We start from the raw sequence: 16,955 nt of genomic DNA, 5'->3' as shown, positions 1-16,955 counted from the left end.
TCTAGCTCTAGAACATATGCATTCTCCGTGACAACATTTCAGGATTCACTCACACCAAGCAGTTGTGTATATGAACTGTCATAGATTCTTACAAATTTGCTGTCTAAATCCAAAGCATTTCAAGAAAAGCCATCAATAACTGCCATAGTATGATCATTTATATTTATTGTTTTATTAAACTCAGATGCCACTAACGCTTGTAACTGGGTTTTAACAGGATTTTCTTAACAGAAATTTAGCATTTATGAAAAACTTCTGGCATTGTCCATTTCTATAGAATCCATTTGTTTTCAGAAGTGGTAATTACAAATAGAGGCATTAAGGTGCCGATAAGGTTTCATGTTAGTATCAGGTAAATTAATCAGTCCATGAAAATCGGTGTAACTAGCAGTCTTAAAGGAAATCTAACAGTTGTAATCACCAGTTGTTGGGGGAGAGGAAGACTGAAACCTACAGCAGAGTCTGCTATACCACTATTTTTAAAATCCATGTCATGACTATCCACACGGCACATTCATAGACCATACATAAATTCAGTTCCTTAATCAAATCATTCATACGCCTTTTTAGACCTTCTGACATCACACATCTTGTTTACACAGGCAGTGGAAGGAAGCAGCATAAATGCCTTTACTTTTGCTCCCCAACACACCACAAAATACAGGAACAATATAATCTTCAAAATCCTTATCTAAGTAACAAGACCAAGCATGCAAATACATGCGCTAGAATAGTCAGGAAAAAAGACTTTAGGAGGTGCTGGTACATGCTTTGTTGGACCAGAGTTCCATGTGACTTTAAGTACATTACTGCAGAATAAGTCCATAACGTGCAAAGGAAGAATGACTACGAAAATAGTCTGACAATAAGATTCAGGGTAGCCCCCTTTTATGCTTTAACTTTTGGGTTTGACCTACATTCTTAAAACATGCTTGGACTCCTTAGCATCATGTTCAGTCTTTTACAAACCGTCTATTTTCTGATTCTCCTAGAAAAATCTTGTTACGTTTCCTAAAAAAGCTAAGGGGACCTAGTACAGAAGTTTTGGGTTGGGTGTTGGGTTGGTTTTTTTTTTGAGAAGCAAGCCAACACTATGAAGCAACTGGGTGTGGAAATATTTTTGGCTGCTTTTATCTTATGTGCAGTGGTAAGACATTAAAAGCTAAGAAAAAACCTCAAAGTCCTTTCCTTTCTTCCTGTAACTTTGTATTTTCTATGTATTACATTAAAATGATCAGCAATTCAAGAGATGTGAAGTCAGATATAGAAAAGTTAACAGAATGTAAGAATGTACCAAAAAAAGAATCATGAGAAAAAGGTGAAGGCAACAGTATCTCAGACAAAAAAAAAAAAAAAAAAAAAAAAAGAAAAAACCCTCAAGTATCCGGTAGTAAACTGAGAATTATTTCATACAGATACAATAATTTCTAATTCTTTTTTCTATTCTTTGATGCTACCCAAGTAATAGAACAGTGTGGGGGTAACAAAAATGTGGGTTCCTAAACGTGAAACCTACTGAAGGCTGAACCCACTTTAAGGCTAGAACACACACAGAATAATGATGTCTAATAATAATCCCTGGGTTTATAATAGAATATAACATAATACAGGAACTATAGTCTGACACGAAATTATGGTGGAACTCCAGTATTTCATTTCTAATCTGCAGTATGCAGTCTGGATTGCAGTAGTGTGCAACTGCAGATAACTATGATAACAGGCTAATCAGGCCACTGGTTAGTTAGTGGATTCACTGGTCCAGCTCTCTTTTCTAGCACCTGCATATCAATTTCTATTCCTGTGGATAAGCACTGGCATTTGATCTGATCTGCAAGTTCACAAATACTTGTGTTATTTGATAGCATTGCAATATGGGAATTAATGTTTTACTGTTTGTTCTGCAGTTATTTGCTTTCGTAAATTGATATTTCTATTTCTATAAAGTGCATCAGTTAGCATAAGATGTGTAGGCACCAACTCGATTTTGTTAACATAACATAATGCTTAGCATAATGACAGGCTGGTTCTGGTTAACAAAGTTGTGAGTAAACTTGGATTTTTTGCATCTGTGTTAAAACACTAATTAAAATATCTGTTCGAAATAAATTGTTTCAAAGAGAAAGATTTAGAATGCTGCTATTTTTACCAGCATAATTACATCCTTCTCAGTGAGGTAGAAGGCTTGCAGGTAGAAAAACTTCAGCTGTGAAATTGTGATTAATAAGCTTCTGTTCTGAAACAGTTATAGGGGTTCAGTTGTACATTAAGGCTAAGCATCGTGTTTGACAGTGCTGTAGAGATACAATACCTTGAAGTCACTCCCTCCTACGCACTAACTACTCTCCCACTGTTCAGGTCCCCTCAGAAGAATTCATCACGCTTTCTGCCATGTGGACCACCACTATTTCTAGTCTGCAGGAAAGGGAGACTGTCACTGTCATTCAGAGCCGTGGCTACATCTTCAGTTCTGGGTATTGTAAGTTCCCCAGTGCTGACCAGCCTTGTCTGTTGCACTGTGTATATGACACCAGTCAGTTCTTGAGACACTGCTAGTTGCTGTTACCATTGCGTCTCACTCATTAGCTCTTCAAAGACTGCTTGCATTGTCCAAGTAGGAAGACCACTAAAACATTCTACAGACAGGGCAAGATGTAATCAGGAAAATAATTCATAGCTTTGTCACCTATAATGAAGAGAGTTCAGGCAAACTACCCCAATCAACCATATTCTTTCCAGCAGCTTCTAAAACTCGATTGCTGTAGGCTTTATTCCTCTTTCTCAGAAAAAAAATGTCAGACTGCTTGAAAAATAAAAGGTCATGTAAAGGGGAAAAAAAAAAAAAATCAAACTGCCTTCAAAAATGTTAATCCTAGCAGTTATGCAATGATTTTGGCTAAGATCGCTAAAAGTGTCTTAGATTAGACTTTCACTCTGCAGTTACCCTCCAATACAAGTGTAATTCAAACTATTTGAGTCTGTACTGAAAATCTGAAGTTATTTAGAATAAGGTTTACATAATTTCTTTGTTTAACTGGGTGTCCAAATTCACATTCTAGATGTAAATTTTGTTGGCTTATGAGCACTCAAACATTTTTGCACATCCGTGGAATAACAGACTTCTGAGTTCAGATTTCTTTCTGTCCTTAAGTGTATTGGTTCCCTTTTTTCTGCTCACATTTGTGCGAAGTCCCAAGACAGCAAAGTGTGTTATCTTCCCGAGAACTAACACTGATGCATTTTTAACTTTTCCTGTGCTAAGTACTTCTGTCCTTTTTGACATGAAGCAATTCTTTAGCTTCCTTCTCTTAATTTCTTATCTTCTTGTATCTGTTCTGTTACTGTCACCCTAAAACAAAGATGAAGGCAACAGCAGTATTACCTGACAAAGCATTACACCTTGCTATTTGGTGGTACTTTGAGAGCCATAGACTGGGGTTTAGCTCTCAATGACCCCAAAGTTGAAATAAATTTATTACAACTCCCTGGAAAAAGTTGCACTTAGAAGACACTTAAAAACTAACATGTGACATCACATCCAAACTTGCATGTTTTATTTTTGTTTTCCATTACTCAAAATCTTTACCTTTGTAAGCATAAATAATTTTCTTACACTGCTGACAAGGACAGATGACAATGTTATGAGCGTGATCATTTTTCTGCTGATCTTTTTAGTAGCCATATTACTCTATCCTTTCTCATCTTTTTTAGTTACTCACCATCTCAGCTTCTCTCCCACACAGCCCTTCCTGCACGTTAATAGGAGCATTCTTATCTTTTTAAACATGACTTTTAATACTGTAACACAAGTAAATATTGATGATTTATTCATTTGTGATGACACCAGTCACCTGGGGATAAAATGCCCTGCAAGTAAGCCATTATTTCAAAAGGATGAAGTGCTTTATTTGTGGTCAACCAGTAAGTTCTTACACAGGAAAAGATCTTTATGGGAAACAGCCCTTGAAGACTAAATCTTCTGTTGATTAGTTATTCACTATGCACCAAGCCACCTGCTTCCACAAGGTCCAGCTTACAACATGCAAGTACTTTTCTTTCGAATTTTGCCTTGTTACAATCCAATAGCCTGTTTGCTTGATTTTGCAGTTGCTACTCCAGGATCCCTCTGAGTTTAAATGAATTTCAATGAATAATTCTGATGAATGTGTATCATCTGTTAAGTCAGCATTTTAATTATATGTCCTTTTTCAAACCTGTACACAATTAATGCACTAAAACAGCTTCAGAAAAGACAGACACATTTTTTTATTTATTATTTGAAACACTAAAAAATAATCCAGAATAAAGGTCTCATGAGTACAGGAGATTTCCTAGTATTCTGAGAGGTCAGAGGAAAGTCTAAATGATGTCAGCTTACGCCCATTTCTACTGACACATGAAATATTTGAGTCTATGGAGAGTAAAAATTTGCAGCTCTGCCACCTGTATCAAATCCGTGGTGAAGCTACAGTCCTACAGTCTTTCTCTTCATTTGGACCAGTGTTTTTGGGGAAGGAAACTCTACAGGACCGGGTAGAACTAACATTATCCCTGACAACACGCAATGTCAAAGCCTTTATCCACATACACTGTACAAAAAAAAAAATTCCCTGTTTATCCTTGTGCTTAGAACTGCAGAACTCTGTTTACTGAGTATCATTTGGCAATACCTTTTCCTCCCTTGCTAAACTTCGTTGCCAAACGAAACTTGTAAAACTTTATACGTACATTAATAGTTCCTTCAATTAGTCTTCTTCCATAGCATAAATACCATACATTTTTAATTAGAATGTATGCATGTTGGAGAAGAGAAAAATGTAGATAGTGTTCTTAAATGACTGCTATTGATTTCCTTTAATGTAGTCTGTATCTTTAATATTATTGAGGTTATATTTAAAAGAACTGACATATGCATAAATCTTATTTCTTTAAAATGTTAATCAAAAGCACAGGGCAACCATTTGTACAGCTAACCTTTCTGAGCTTGAATCTGTCCCACAGAAAACCCACAGCAACAGTTCTGAATTAATCAAGAAGGGTCAGGCTCTTCTATAGAAACTTGAAAGAGAAATTACAATTGTTCTTCAAGTTGCTAAGTCAGTCTATGAGAATTTTAGTCCCTAGTTCTGCAATTAGATGCCAATTCCACACCAAACTCTAACAAGGTCAACAGGGAATGGAACTCCTTACAAGACGTGATTTACTTCATATTTTGCCTATTAGTAAAAAAGTGGATAAGAATCTTTTGTCCTTGTGATATATTTTTTAATCAGAGGAACCTCATTAAAACTTTGATAATCAGGGTACACACAGCTCTGGCTTTCACTGGCCCAAAGGATTTAGGCTCCATCTGCCTCATCTTTTCCCCCTTTCCACAGCTGAAATTGATCATGAAATTACAGTAGTGTCCAACGTAAGTAAGAGTTTCTGGTCCTGTGTTTGATGCTACAAGCCCAGATGGCTTGATGATTCAATCTATATACCTCTCCAAAAAGCAGGGATGCATTGCGTTTGATATCCTTTTCCTGCTAGAGCTAGTATCTTTCCCACACAGCATTTCAACAGCTCTTAGTGTATAAGCCTCCTTCATTGCCTGACACATAGGAAGCTTTGCAGTCGTATGGTGCTTCTGGCAATTTGGAGAACCAGACTGTTGTGGCACTGCTCCTACGCTTCTTAAAAGCAAGGCTGCATCTCTAAGGGTTCTTTATGTCTTTTATTCCACTGTTTGAAATGGCTTGGCAGGTTTCTTACTTAACAATGATACATCAAAAGCTCTCTCAGTTGGCATGCCGTTTCCTTCTCATTTTCATTAGATTCCTTTGATGGATTCTTACCCAAAATAAGAGGGCTTTCCAGTTGCTTCTCTTGGCTTTATCGTTATTTAGACAGTACAGACTCACTGTTATGCAGAATATTTTACAGAAACAGACAGGATTCTTGCCATAAGAAAATTACAGTGTCTACATTCACTTATCAGAGTAAAGCTTTCCAGCTTGTCTGCTGTTAGACAAGGTCAAGGGTTCGAAGGAGATTCAAGATGAAGCATCCTCCAGCATTGTACTTCACTTCCTCTTAGGAGTCTGTATTTGTCCTTCACTTTAACATTGCCTTCCGTAATGTAAATCAGCCAAACTCACTTGAACTCCCCAGGACAAAAATAAAATTAAATGTGCCATGAGAATGATTATACTTATTTGTACTTGCATGCATTTTGTCTCAAATTTCACAAGGATTTCTTAGTCTTCCTTATTGACCTTCTCACTTTTGAACATTCAGAATTTGTTTTTTCAAACCATTCCTCGTAACCAAAGTGACATTTTTCCAGAATCTGGGTTCTACTGAACTGTGCACATCATGGAGTATATGATGTGTTTAATGCCCTTTAATTCCAGAATACATCTCGAAACTACCTAATTGCTACTAGTAATCAGGAAAAAGCGCATCTGTGCCAAGGAACAAAAGTAAATTCTAAACTCCAAATTCAGCTAATCTTTTGGGATAGAAAGAACATATTCAACTGAAAAATTTCGTAATAAGATAATATTTTCAAAAGGAAATCTTGTGTATTCAAGGCCCTTTGTACAAACATACAACTTTACCTATCAAAACGTATCCAAAAAATTTTTTTTCTTTAGTCAGAAAATATTTAGTTCCAGAAACAGAGACCTGCATTTGAGTAATTCAGTGTATGTGATTCAGTGTATTTTATTCATAATATGTACAGTAATAGCAAAGAAGTACCCTATCATCACCTTTATGGGAATAACAAGAAGCAACAGATTCTACTCTAAAAGAATTTAGTTAAGTAGTAAACATTCACATTTGGTGTTAATTTCCATTGAAACTATTTACCTAAATTAAAGCACACAGAATTCATTTCACTTTTCCCAGTATTTTAAAGATAGTATTTTTGTCACCTACGATGATGATCAGAACATCAGAGTGAAAAGATTTTAAAGGGCATATTTGACAAATATTAGACTAAAATTAATAGCCCATTTGATTTGTTACTTATGTCCACAGCAACATTAAATTAACTCAGCATTAGTGGAGCTCAGACAGCTGAACATCAAGTGAATAAATGTGATGTTGTTTAAACCAATACAAGCTTGACCATGTCCTTTTCTCCACATACATCCTCCAGCCCTCCCAGCAGTGTAGAAGATGCCGTAAGATAATATATAGTATTCCAAACTCTGACTAACATGAGTTTTGATTTGCTTAATCATTACGTTAGCCTTACTCTCCTGTATGCTGTATCAAACATTTCAACACCTGTGTACTTACTACAGCATGCAGCACATATTAGGAGAAGATCACCTACCCATTTCTTTATTTAATTCTCTTTTGTCTTTCCTTCTCACATCTTTAACCCAATTTTTCTGGAGCTTCCTTCTCCACTCTCAGTTTTTTCTCCTTCACTAATTATTTCTGTAGCAGCCTAAGCTGACTATGTACCCCAAAAATTTGCACCTTAAAGTCAAGTCAAAGCAGCAAGCGATAGAAACAGGAAGGAACACATGTTTAAAGAAAAAAGTATAGTACCATTCTGGAAAAGTATCAACAAGCCACAACATATCCACAGCTTGAATTCTCTTCAACAAGGTTTCAGATGAAACCATGAGATAAAAATTACTCTTTCAGCTTAGTTGTATGAAAGATAATGAAAATACTGCAATCCAGAATACAAGATTCAACACTTAAGTGTAGATATATAGGATGAAACCCCAGCCTCAGTGAAACACAGGCAGTTTTCTTGCAGGTTTTTGTGAAGATAATATTCTTTTTAACCTTCAGCCTCATACAACTCAAGAGCATGAAACACAGATTTTCATCTAAAGTCTTGGTTCAAATTTGATTATGCACCTACATTTTATCATACCAGCATCCTCTAAAATTACTCTCAGCTTCATTCCAAAGTACAAGAGAATTTGGCGGTCGTGCTGTGGGATGTGACCACAAAGAGGGAGGAAGGAAACTGGAAGAAGAGAAGAGTGCTTGACTTCAAGTTTCAACTTCTAAATACCTCTGTTATATTAAAAGAGAGACAGCACTTGTTCACACAGAAATCTTCCACCATCTTTCATCCCATGTCAACTTTTCCATCTAGGCAAAGTCAGCAGAAGCAAAGGGGTGGTCAGCAGCATTTTAGCCACTTAGAGCTTTCATAGCTTTTGCAGATGCAATACACAACACGAAGAGGAACTCAGGCTCCTACAATTTCATCACATTCTAGCCCTATGCAACAAGATCCTGACAGCCTCACACTAAGTATTTGGAAGTCGGTGGAGATATGTATGGAGTAATAAGCATACAAGGAAGTAAAGACTGCAGTATCAGCCTTTCCTCTGTAGTGTTACATGCTCCTGTGACATTTTAAGAAAAAGTTTCTAAAGTGTACGTTGTACACTTACCATTTTTCATAACCAGACTAACTACAGAACTGAGCTTTTAAATACGCTAAAATGGCATTCTTGCTAACATCTTCAGTAAGTTAATATCTGCATAAAGCTTATTCTATAGAGTATTTTATAATTAGAAAATGTTTTATGCAAATGTTTTTGTATTTTTAATTGCAAAGTAATTAACTAAAATACCCCTACATCAAATTTAGTCAGCCCACTACAGATGAAAGGTAATTTAAATTTTGTTCCCTAGTGATTCCACGTGATTGTCAACCCAGAGAAATTGGCTCCAGTTCTCCTTTGACAACACATTGGTTTAAGTCAAGAGGAACCAAAGATCAGAAGAATACATCCAGTCTAAAATTAACGCAAGTGAAAGAGAATCACTGCTGACCTGTTCAACAGAAAATATTTGAAAAATGTACTTTTATCTGTCATTTACTTATTTACATAACTACTTTTTTACATGTAATTAGTAGAGCAGATTTCATCTCAGGTGCAACATTTTGAACAAAAACTCAAGCTAATAGTCAGTTAGTTTAAACAGTTACTTCACAAGCTTTGATTGTAGAAATAGTTTCCAAAGAGACTGAAATTCCTTTACTTGGATAACTTTAGAGATGTATTATTGAACTGAAGAGAATTCCATTATCATTAAATCTTCTGTGGATAATAAAATAAATACTATGTAACTACTCACTCTGCAGTAGTTACTTTTGTATAAATTAGGCAATAAATATTGTAATCCACTACTGTTTACAGGAAAAGTCTATTATTCTGTTGTTTCCCTAAATAAAAAAAAAAATAAATTAAAATGCTGTATTGCATTTTTCCATCAGTAGTACCAAACTTGTTTTAAGATAGTGCCCACAGGCTTTATCATCTGATGTTGCATCTTGAGGTGGGTTGGAATTTTTTTCCTAAGGTGAGTCAAGACTTCACAATACCCACATTCTGCCATCATTTGAAAGTAAACACCTCAAAGGATTTTGTAAAAAATGACAGTTTTTCACACCCTCACAAGAAATGCTCTTGTATAGAACAGGCTGTAAGCTTCATGACCTTTCACTCCAACCAGTAAATAATGGTCTATATAGCATATGTTTAGTTCTAGCCTCTGGCCCAAAAAGCTTTCTGTCAATGTGAACCTGTTTTCCCTTTATTCTAGCCTAGAATTTACATAACATCCGCTGATCAGTATATAAAGATACTGGCACTTCTGTTTCTACATTTGAAAATACTATAGTTGCCCAGTTTTTGTCACAAGCATAGGGAGAAAGAAAATCCTCTTTACCTCATTATTTCCTCAAGGTACTTGCAGTAGGATCAAGAATCTACACCAGAAATCCCTCTTTACTCTTTAAATATGGATATTAGACTAAAGCATCAGAAAGAAAGCTCGCATTCGCACTAATCCCAAACTAACTTCAGAAAAAAACCCTACGCCTTCTTTACTGTATGTCTGGTGTTGTCACTATGCTACCTGGAGATAGGTCTTCCTGAGAATGAAAGTAAAAATGTTCTAATAACTAGCTCAGGCTTCGATCTCAGCAGCTGACTGTAAAATTTTTGATAGGAAGAGAAAGGCATTGAGCCATTTAAATGCCTTTTTAACATTTTATCTGGGCCTACAGCTGAACCCTAGCTATTATGCATAGCCTCATGTGACATTTCTGACAGCCATCTGTCATGTAAGTTGGAAACTAACACAGTAACTTTAGAAATTACTAATAAAAAGTAAGTTTAAAACACAGTAGGCTTTTCCTCAGAAGGAAAAGAACAACCATGTCATACCTTTATTTTCATCAACATGCTACATGCCAATTACTAGTCCTATAAAGATTTGCTTTGTTGTGTGGGTTTTGCTGCTTTACATTAAAAACCTCACAGTTTCAACTTACAAATTTGTAACATACAACAGATTTGATATTTGTGAATTTACGGTGAGATAAGTTAAAAATGGGACGTTTACATTGGCATGTCAAGATATCTCTAGGAAGCAGATCTTCTTAGAGCTGGCTCTGTTGCATCTCCTGTATTGACTTATGAATCTCATTTGCATTTCACATGGGAGGTTTCTGAGACATTTTCTAATAAGTGCAGTGACTACGGGCAATTTCCTTTATGTTGCTCTCCCCAATGTAATTCTAAAAGTAGCTGAAATTATTTCAAGCCCTTCTGAATTGCACGTGTATTGCATTTGAGAATCTACCAGATCATATTATCTCTATATAAAATACAGATTTCCTTTCCTTATTCTAGAAAACTGCTTGTAAGTATGAAGAAACAAAAATAAGAAGAAATAGGACTGACTTACTTATATACTTCCTAGGCTACCTAATGAGTAGATTTGATTCTTCAGGTATAATCAGGTGAAAAGAAACATTTGAGTATTCATGTTTTTAATGAGTTTATGGTGATTCTGTGCTTTACTTGTCTTTTGTTACCTTTTAACAATATTCAAACAGTATTAAATGAATTATTATTGCACAATATTACTAGACTAGATATTCTGTCTTTAAAATTTCATGTTTCACACTAGACATATGACCCAGCTACTAAAAATATTAATTCTTATGCCTCTGAGCAAATAGATAATTTTTATCTTACTATAGATGTTAACTACTTCTTTACATATGCTTGGCTATGTATTTCTTCCCTGCCTTCTTGGTGTCTTGATGCGAAAGACATACTTAAAGCAGAAAAGATTATAGCAGAGGTTCTGTGATCAGATAATAGGATAGTATTGGGTATGGGTATATGCATCTGGCATAAAAGAGGAAAACTTTCTAGAAGGTCTATATTGCAAGTATACAGCATCATCTCCAAAAAAAAAAAAAAATCCAAAAAAGCATTCTGTAACTCACATTTTTAGTACAATCAAACCTGAAAGAACTCTTCCATAGACTTTCAGTGCATTTTTACTTTCTGCACATCTCCATCAGGGAAAAACTGGGTTACATTTGTGGTCTCACTGACTTACTAATAAATCTATTATTAAGCAATATTAGCCCTGTTTAAACATCCTAAACCACAGTCATCCTCTTTTACCATACTGCAATAAAAGTTTTGCCTGCAATTAATTTGGCACCAGTATATAAGGAAGTAACATACCAGTGAACGTGGTCCAGAAGTTTCAAAGTATGCTTATTCTGAAGGCAGTATTGTTTGATATACTGCTATCACAGCATTTTGATGCAGCACAGTTTTAGTCAGCAGTATTGGCCAACCAATACCAGACATAATTACCTTACTATAATAGCATTAGTTTGAAATACTTCTACTTTAGCCACTTCTAATGCTTTCATATCTCACCCTGAGGCTTGCCTGCATATAACGTCTTTTTAAAAAAGAAAATGTATCTAAGGGTAGGGTTATATCAGCTCCCACATGGCCACTGTTTAATAGCTGAACCTATCCTGTGCTATAATATAGTACAGGCAAGTGTTCCATGGAAAAATACAGGGCAGTGCGTATACACAAGAGATATCAAAAAGCATATTCAGTCACTCCACATGCTTATTTAACTATCAAAACTTAATTTGCAGCAGAAATTACAAAAGGTTCACAGAAAAGAATACAATCATTAGTCACTGAGGAAGCGTTTCCAGACCTACTAGATTCATATTCAGTGCCCAAGGCAGAGAGTCTGTGCTGAAAGTTTTCAGCCTTCTTTTTTCTTCCTTTACAGTCTCATCTCCACAGGACTTTGCCTAAGGCTACCATCATTCTCTTTGCTGATTCTTCATCTTAGATCTGGGGAGAAGGGGCAGTGGGAGAAAATAAGGAAGAAAGCTTCAACTTATTCATTTGTTTGTTTTTGTGGTTTTTTTTTTTTATACACTGCTCATGACTAATTTCACATAAGACAGTGTGAAGTCTGCTCAGGTTCAGATCTGCTTGGGCCTTACAGAGGGCCTAATGCTTCCCCTCTTGTTTTGCAACTCCTACATGGGCATGCCTACCCTCCCAGTGGGACACACTTGGCATACTGAGAAGGAGGACATTCAAAGTAAAAGAGAGGGCACTGTGATAAGAGGGTGTTAGCTGTGGCACGAGTGGCAAGGGATCAGAAGGCCAGTGTGCACTTGGGCCTATGATGCCTAAATTCAGCCAGAAGCAGACCACCTTCTCTTTTCCCAGGCAGAGCCTCTGTGCCTACATGACAGACACAGAAGATGCTCAGCAGGGTACAATTCTGTTTTCCCAGCACCTTAGCTCCTGCGAGTCTCCTGATTCCTGAAATTGACCAGTCCTCAATTTGGCCATTTTAAAGTAAAATGCATCTTCTTTGTAGCAGAACTTTTGATATTATTTGGCTAGCTTTTTAAAAACAAGCAACAAAATATGAATGCAGTTCCTCCTCCATCTTGCCAAAGGATCATACTGGATACAACTAACCAACGTCTACAGCAAGCAGAATTTCCAGTGAGACTTGTGGACAAAGAGGAAGGCTTATACGGCAGAGACCAGATTTTTAATTCCTCCTCTTATAGCTATAATCCCAAAGCTGCATATTCATTTACCTAGCCAGTGTCAGAGGAATAAGAGAATTAGTCACTCTTGCGAGTTCAAGGGAATGCCAGAGAAAACAGGTGTCTCTGGGACACCAGACAGCCTGTTAATATCCACCCCACTTGGCAGAGGAGCTGTTTTGCTACCTTAGTCACCCTGAGCATTATTTTGCAGGAGACTACACTTCCCCAATGGGGTTCTGCACTGAAAGAAGCCCCAGAAGGGTTAGAAGACGTATTTCTGATCTGCAACTTCTTTTACAAAGTTGGCAAAAAGTTGCATTTTGATGTTGTAGAGGTTCTCTTCCTCTATAATGAGCACTCCAGGATGCTAGTTAGCCTCAAGAGTACTCTCTATCCTACAGGCAGGAAACTGTAGCAACTCAAGAAAACAGAGATTTTAAACAGGCTTTTTGCAAATGTGTTTTATCTGTGTCTAAGAATACCCAAGGACAACTCACGAAATGTACAGAACAATCAAGATATGCCCAAATATGTCTGAAAAGGAAAGGAAAACAGAAATTACTTGTTATTTAGTATTAAATGATTTTGTTACTTGGTATTAGTCTCCTTGTTGTATAAATGAGGATATCCTCTTCTTTAAGCACATCAGTTAGGTCTTGAAAGGAAAAGGGTTAGAAAAATATTTATTTTTAATCTACAAATCAGATTTTGAATTTAGAGTGAGCCTAAATTCTCTTTTATCTCTGCACCTTCTTCATGAGAGGTGAAACAAGTCACTCAGGAGAACAGCATTTCAAGAAATGCTCATTTATTGGTTTGTTTTCATTTTTCCAAGTCCTGTGAATCATAATCAAATCCTGAACAAAACTACTGTGGAGATCTAACTAGCTCAGCTTTTTAGCGCTCTCACTCCAAGAGAAGAGTTTGATCCACAGAGACAGCACAGAGAAGAAAGGAGGCAGGCAACCCTAGGGAAGTGAAATTTGGCTAATTGAGTTATGCCGTGTTCAGAGCCAAGCTAATGTTACCAGTCGATATCAGTGTAATCCTGACATAAGAAGCCCGCTGATCAAATAGAAGAGATAAACATACAGTCACATTTTCAAAGGGCGCCAAAGTCCCCAGTTGTTTCCTGGTTCTACAAGGAACTATCAGTGCTCAGTAGCTTTGAAGACTGGCTCACAGCACTATCTATGAAGTTAGCTGGAGGAAAAAATACAAATCAAAAATCCCATAAGAATGCTCATAAAGTTAATTGGCATAATCCACTCAAACAGAAAGGGCCTAGGAAAAAAAAAAACTGGAACCTAAGAACAGAAAGAACATGAAGTGAAGAGACTGGGAGAGGGGGTCAGTAAGTGTAATTCTTGATGAATTTGTCTATTACTGAAGCACAACACTTTCCCTCCTAATAAACGCATACCAGATGTAGATTACTTTGCTATTTATGAACTCGGACTGTATTAGCCCTAGTTAAAATGCTGAAACTCTCTTGATGGAGAAACTTTATGGATGCAGCTGGGAGCTCAAGAGGCATTATACCAAAACCTCTTATCCTTTGTGTGCAGCACACTTGTCTCTTTCCTCGTAAACTCTTTAAACTTACCCTCCCAAGCCATACACAGATACTGAGGCTCAGTTTTGGGAATGCAGAAATGGACTTAAACTTTTAGAATTCAGACTGTCTCTTGTGGAATGAATCAGAGATCTCAGAGGACTGTCACAAAATTCAGAATAATTTTTCAGACATTCTGAAATATTTTAAAAATATAAATCAGCAGAACATTTAAGACATTTGTTATATCAAGCAGATAGCAGAAAAAGCGAAGCGTGTAATACAAAGTGTATAAACACATCAACAAGACTGAAATACGGATTCCAGTCTCTTCACAACTTTAATTTCAGTGAAAAAGAACAAGATATATGGTAATTAAGAAGTTTCAAAAAGAAAATGAATCACCAAGTGCCTTACTGAAATGTTAATGTGTTATTGTCATTTAACTACTGAAGAAAACTTATTTGAAGGTGCCTAGGCATAGCACACCTGGGTTATTTTTATGAAAGCAAAGCAACCAGAGCACAAAGCTATCACATTTTTGCCACATCCTTGCTGTAGACATCTGGGTGAACACATCAACAATGCCAGCTGCTACCTGATGCAAGTGACAAGCTAGTAAAAGCTTTTGAACCTTACAGAGAAAAGAAGTGAAATGCATGGACCACTACAAAACCAAGGAAAAGAAACTACATTTACACTAAATAGGCAAAAGAAGGACCACTGGAGATCACCATCCTCTCCTTTGTAAAACAGGTGTAACAGCACTGAAAGAAATTAGCATCATCCACACATGACACTGACTAGAACTAAACCAACTGTTGCATGGAAGGAAATGCATTAGCAGTAAATGTGTGGGTGGTCAATTTTTCAATAAAATTAACTCTGAAAAAAATAAAACTTAAAAGCATGCTTTTAGAAAAATCAAAACAATGTAAAGGCAGTTTTTTTCCCCACAATCAAAAATATTACAGTCGCTCTCCTATCACGTCTCCTATTTATGTAACTGTGAGCTGTAACATGAATTATACTTTGATTCCGTACAATATTATACCATTAGTAAAGATGTTTCCCCTAGCATTACAGGCCAAACAGAAATAGGTATTTATACTAGGGTGCAGTTCACACTCGAGTTCTGTTCGGTGTATCTGCTATGCACAAACAGACTTGAAACCAGAAAGTCAAAGCAGAGAATGTAAGATGGACAAATTCTTTCCAAAAAATGGGCAAATATTAATGTATTAATTAATAATATATGAATATAACATAAGTTATGACCAAAATTGGTTCATTCTTCTTTGTAGCTCTGTGGTGTTACTGACCCCCTGGGTCATGTTGTGATGCCAGGGTCAGCCAACATTGCATTCTTATTTTGGCTATCGGTGCAGTGAGTCAGAACACCTGGTACTTTCTTGTCCTGGTTATGGTACAGTGAGTTAAGATGATTAGGCACTTCCTAATTGTATCTGAAATTCCAATTGCCTGGGAACCCTACCTGAAACTCCTGCTGCCTGGATCGTGGCTCACCCTGGAAGGTGCCAGAATCACCTGACAAGAATTGCGGCCAGAATGGAAATATACCAACCAAAGTCAATCATCTCACGATCCTATAAATAGTAACCCTAAGTGGGACCCTTTTTGCTCTCTGGGGCAAATCTCCCCCTGATTTGGGACGCCTCTCAGGGTACATTTTGTGAGGATTTCTAAGTGTAGATTTCACAAGGATTTCCAAGAACGTCTGCTGATAGATGCCAGTGAAGAAAAAATGTCAAAGATCGTCTGCTGACAAATGCGGACGAAGGAGAATAATGAGTCATTCACTACAATTAGATTTCACAAGGTTTCAAAGATCATTTGGTACCAGTGATTTACCACAACTTGTGAGGAGAGAAAAATCTTGATCCTAGTCAGACTAGAAGATAACTTTTTCAGAAGCATACAAAATATGATTCTATTCTCAGAAGTCACATTTATATGCAATTTGTTGGGCCTGGAGAATATGGAAATATATTTTTACATGTGTGGCATCATAAATAACTACCTAATTCCAGAATATCAGTATTAAATTTGTTTGCTACCAGAACAAGTAGAACCCTCTGTCTACAACAGAACATTATTACAGAAGTGAGGTCTCTGAAAATTCCAACAGGAGAAAAAGGTTCCCATTTTCTTTTTTCTTGTAAGCTCTAATTCATAAGCCAAGAACCTTAAAGTGAACAGGAAAAAAATCAAGGATAATAAGTTTTAAGGGACCAGATAAATTAAAATCACAGGATTGTTTTTAAAATGTTTTCTGTATCAATAAGGGAGTTTCTACAATTGTTTTGTCATAGACAATCACAAGTGTGGGAGCTACCCTGCCCCTGCTTAGGGAATTGAGTCAAAAAAGTCAACACTTTTGTTAAATTGGTAAGTCAATTTTTAGACTTACCTGTTATCATTCCAAGTCAGTTTGAATATTACCTTCCAAGCTTACAGATAAACATATGTTGAAATAGTGCAAGCCATTTGCAAAGG

This window comes from Leptosomus discolor, chromosome 9 (assembly GCF_034619465.1).
Source record: "Leptosomus discolor isolate bLepDis1 chromosome 9, bLepDis1.hap2, whole genome shotgun sequence".
Lineage (NCBI taxonomy): Eukaryota > Metazoa > Chordata > Aves > Leptosomiformes > Leptosomidae > Leptosomus > Leptosomus discolor.
The sequence above is the reverse complement of the archived record's forward strand: the minus strand, read 5'-3'. Positions refer to the sequence as shown.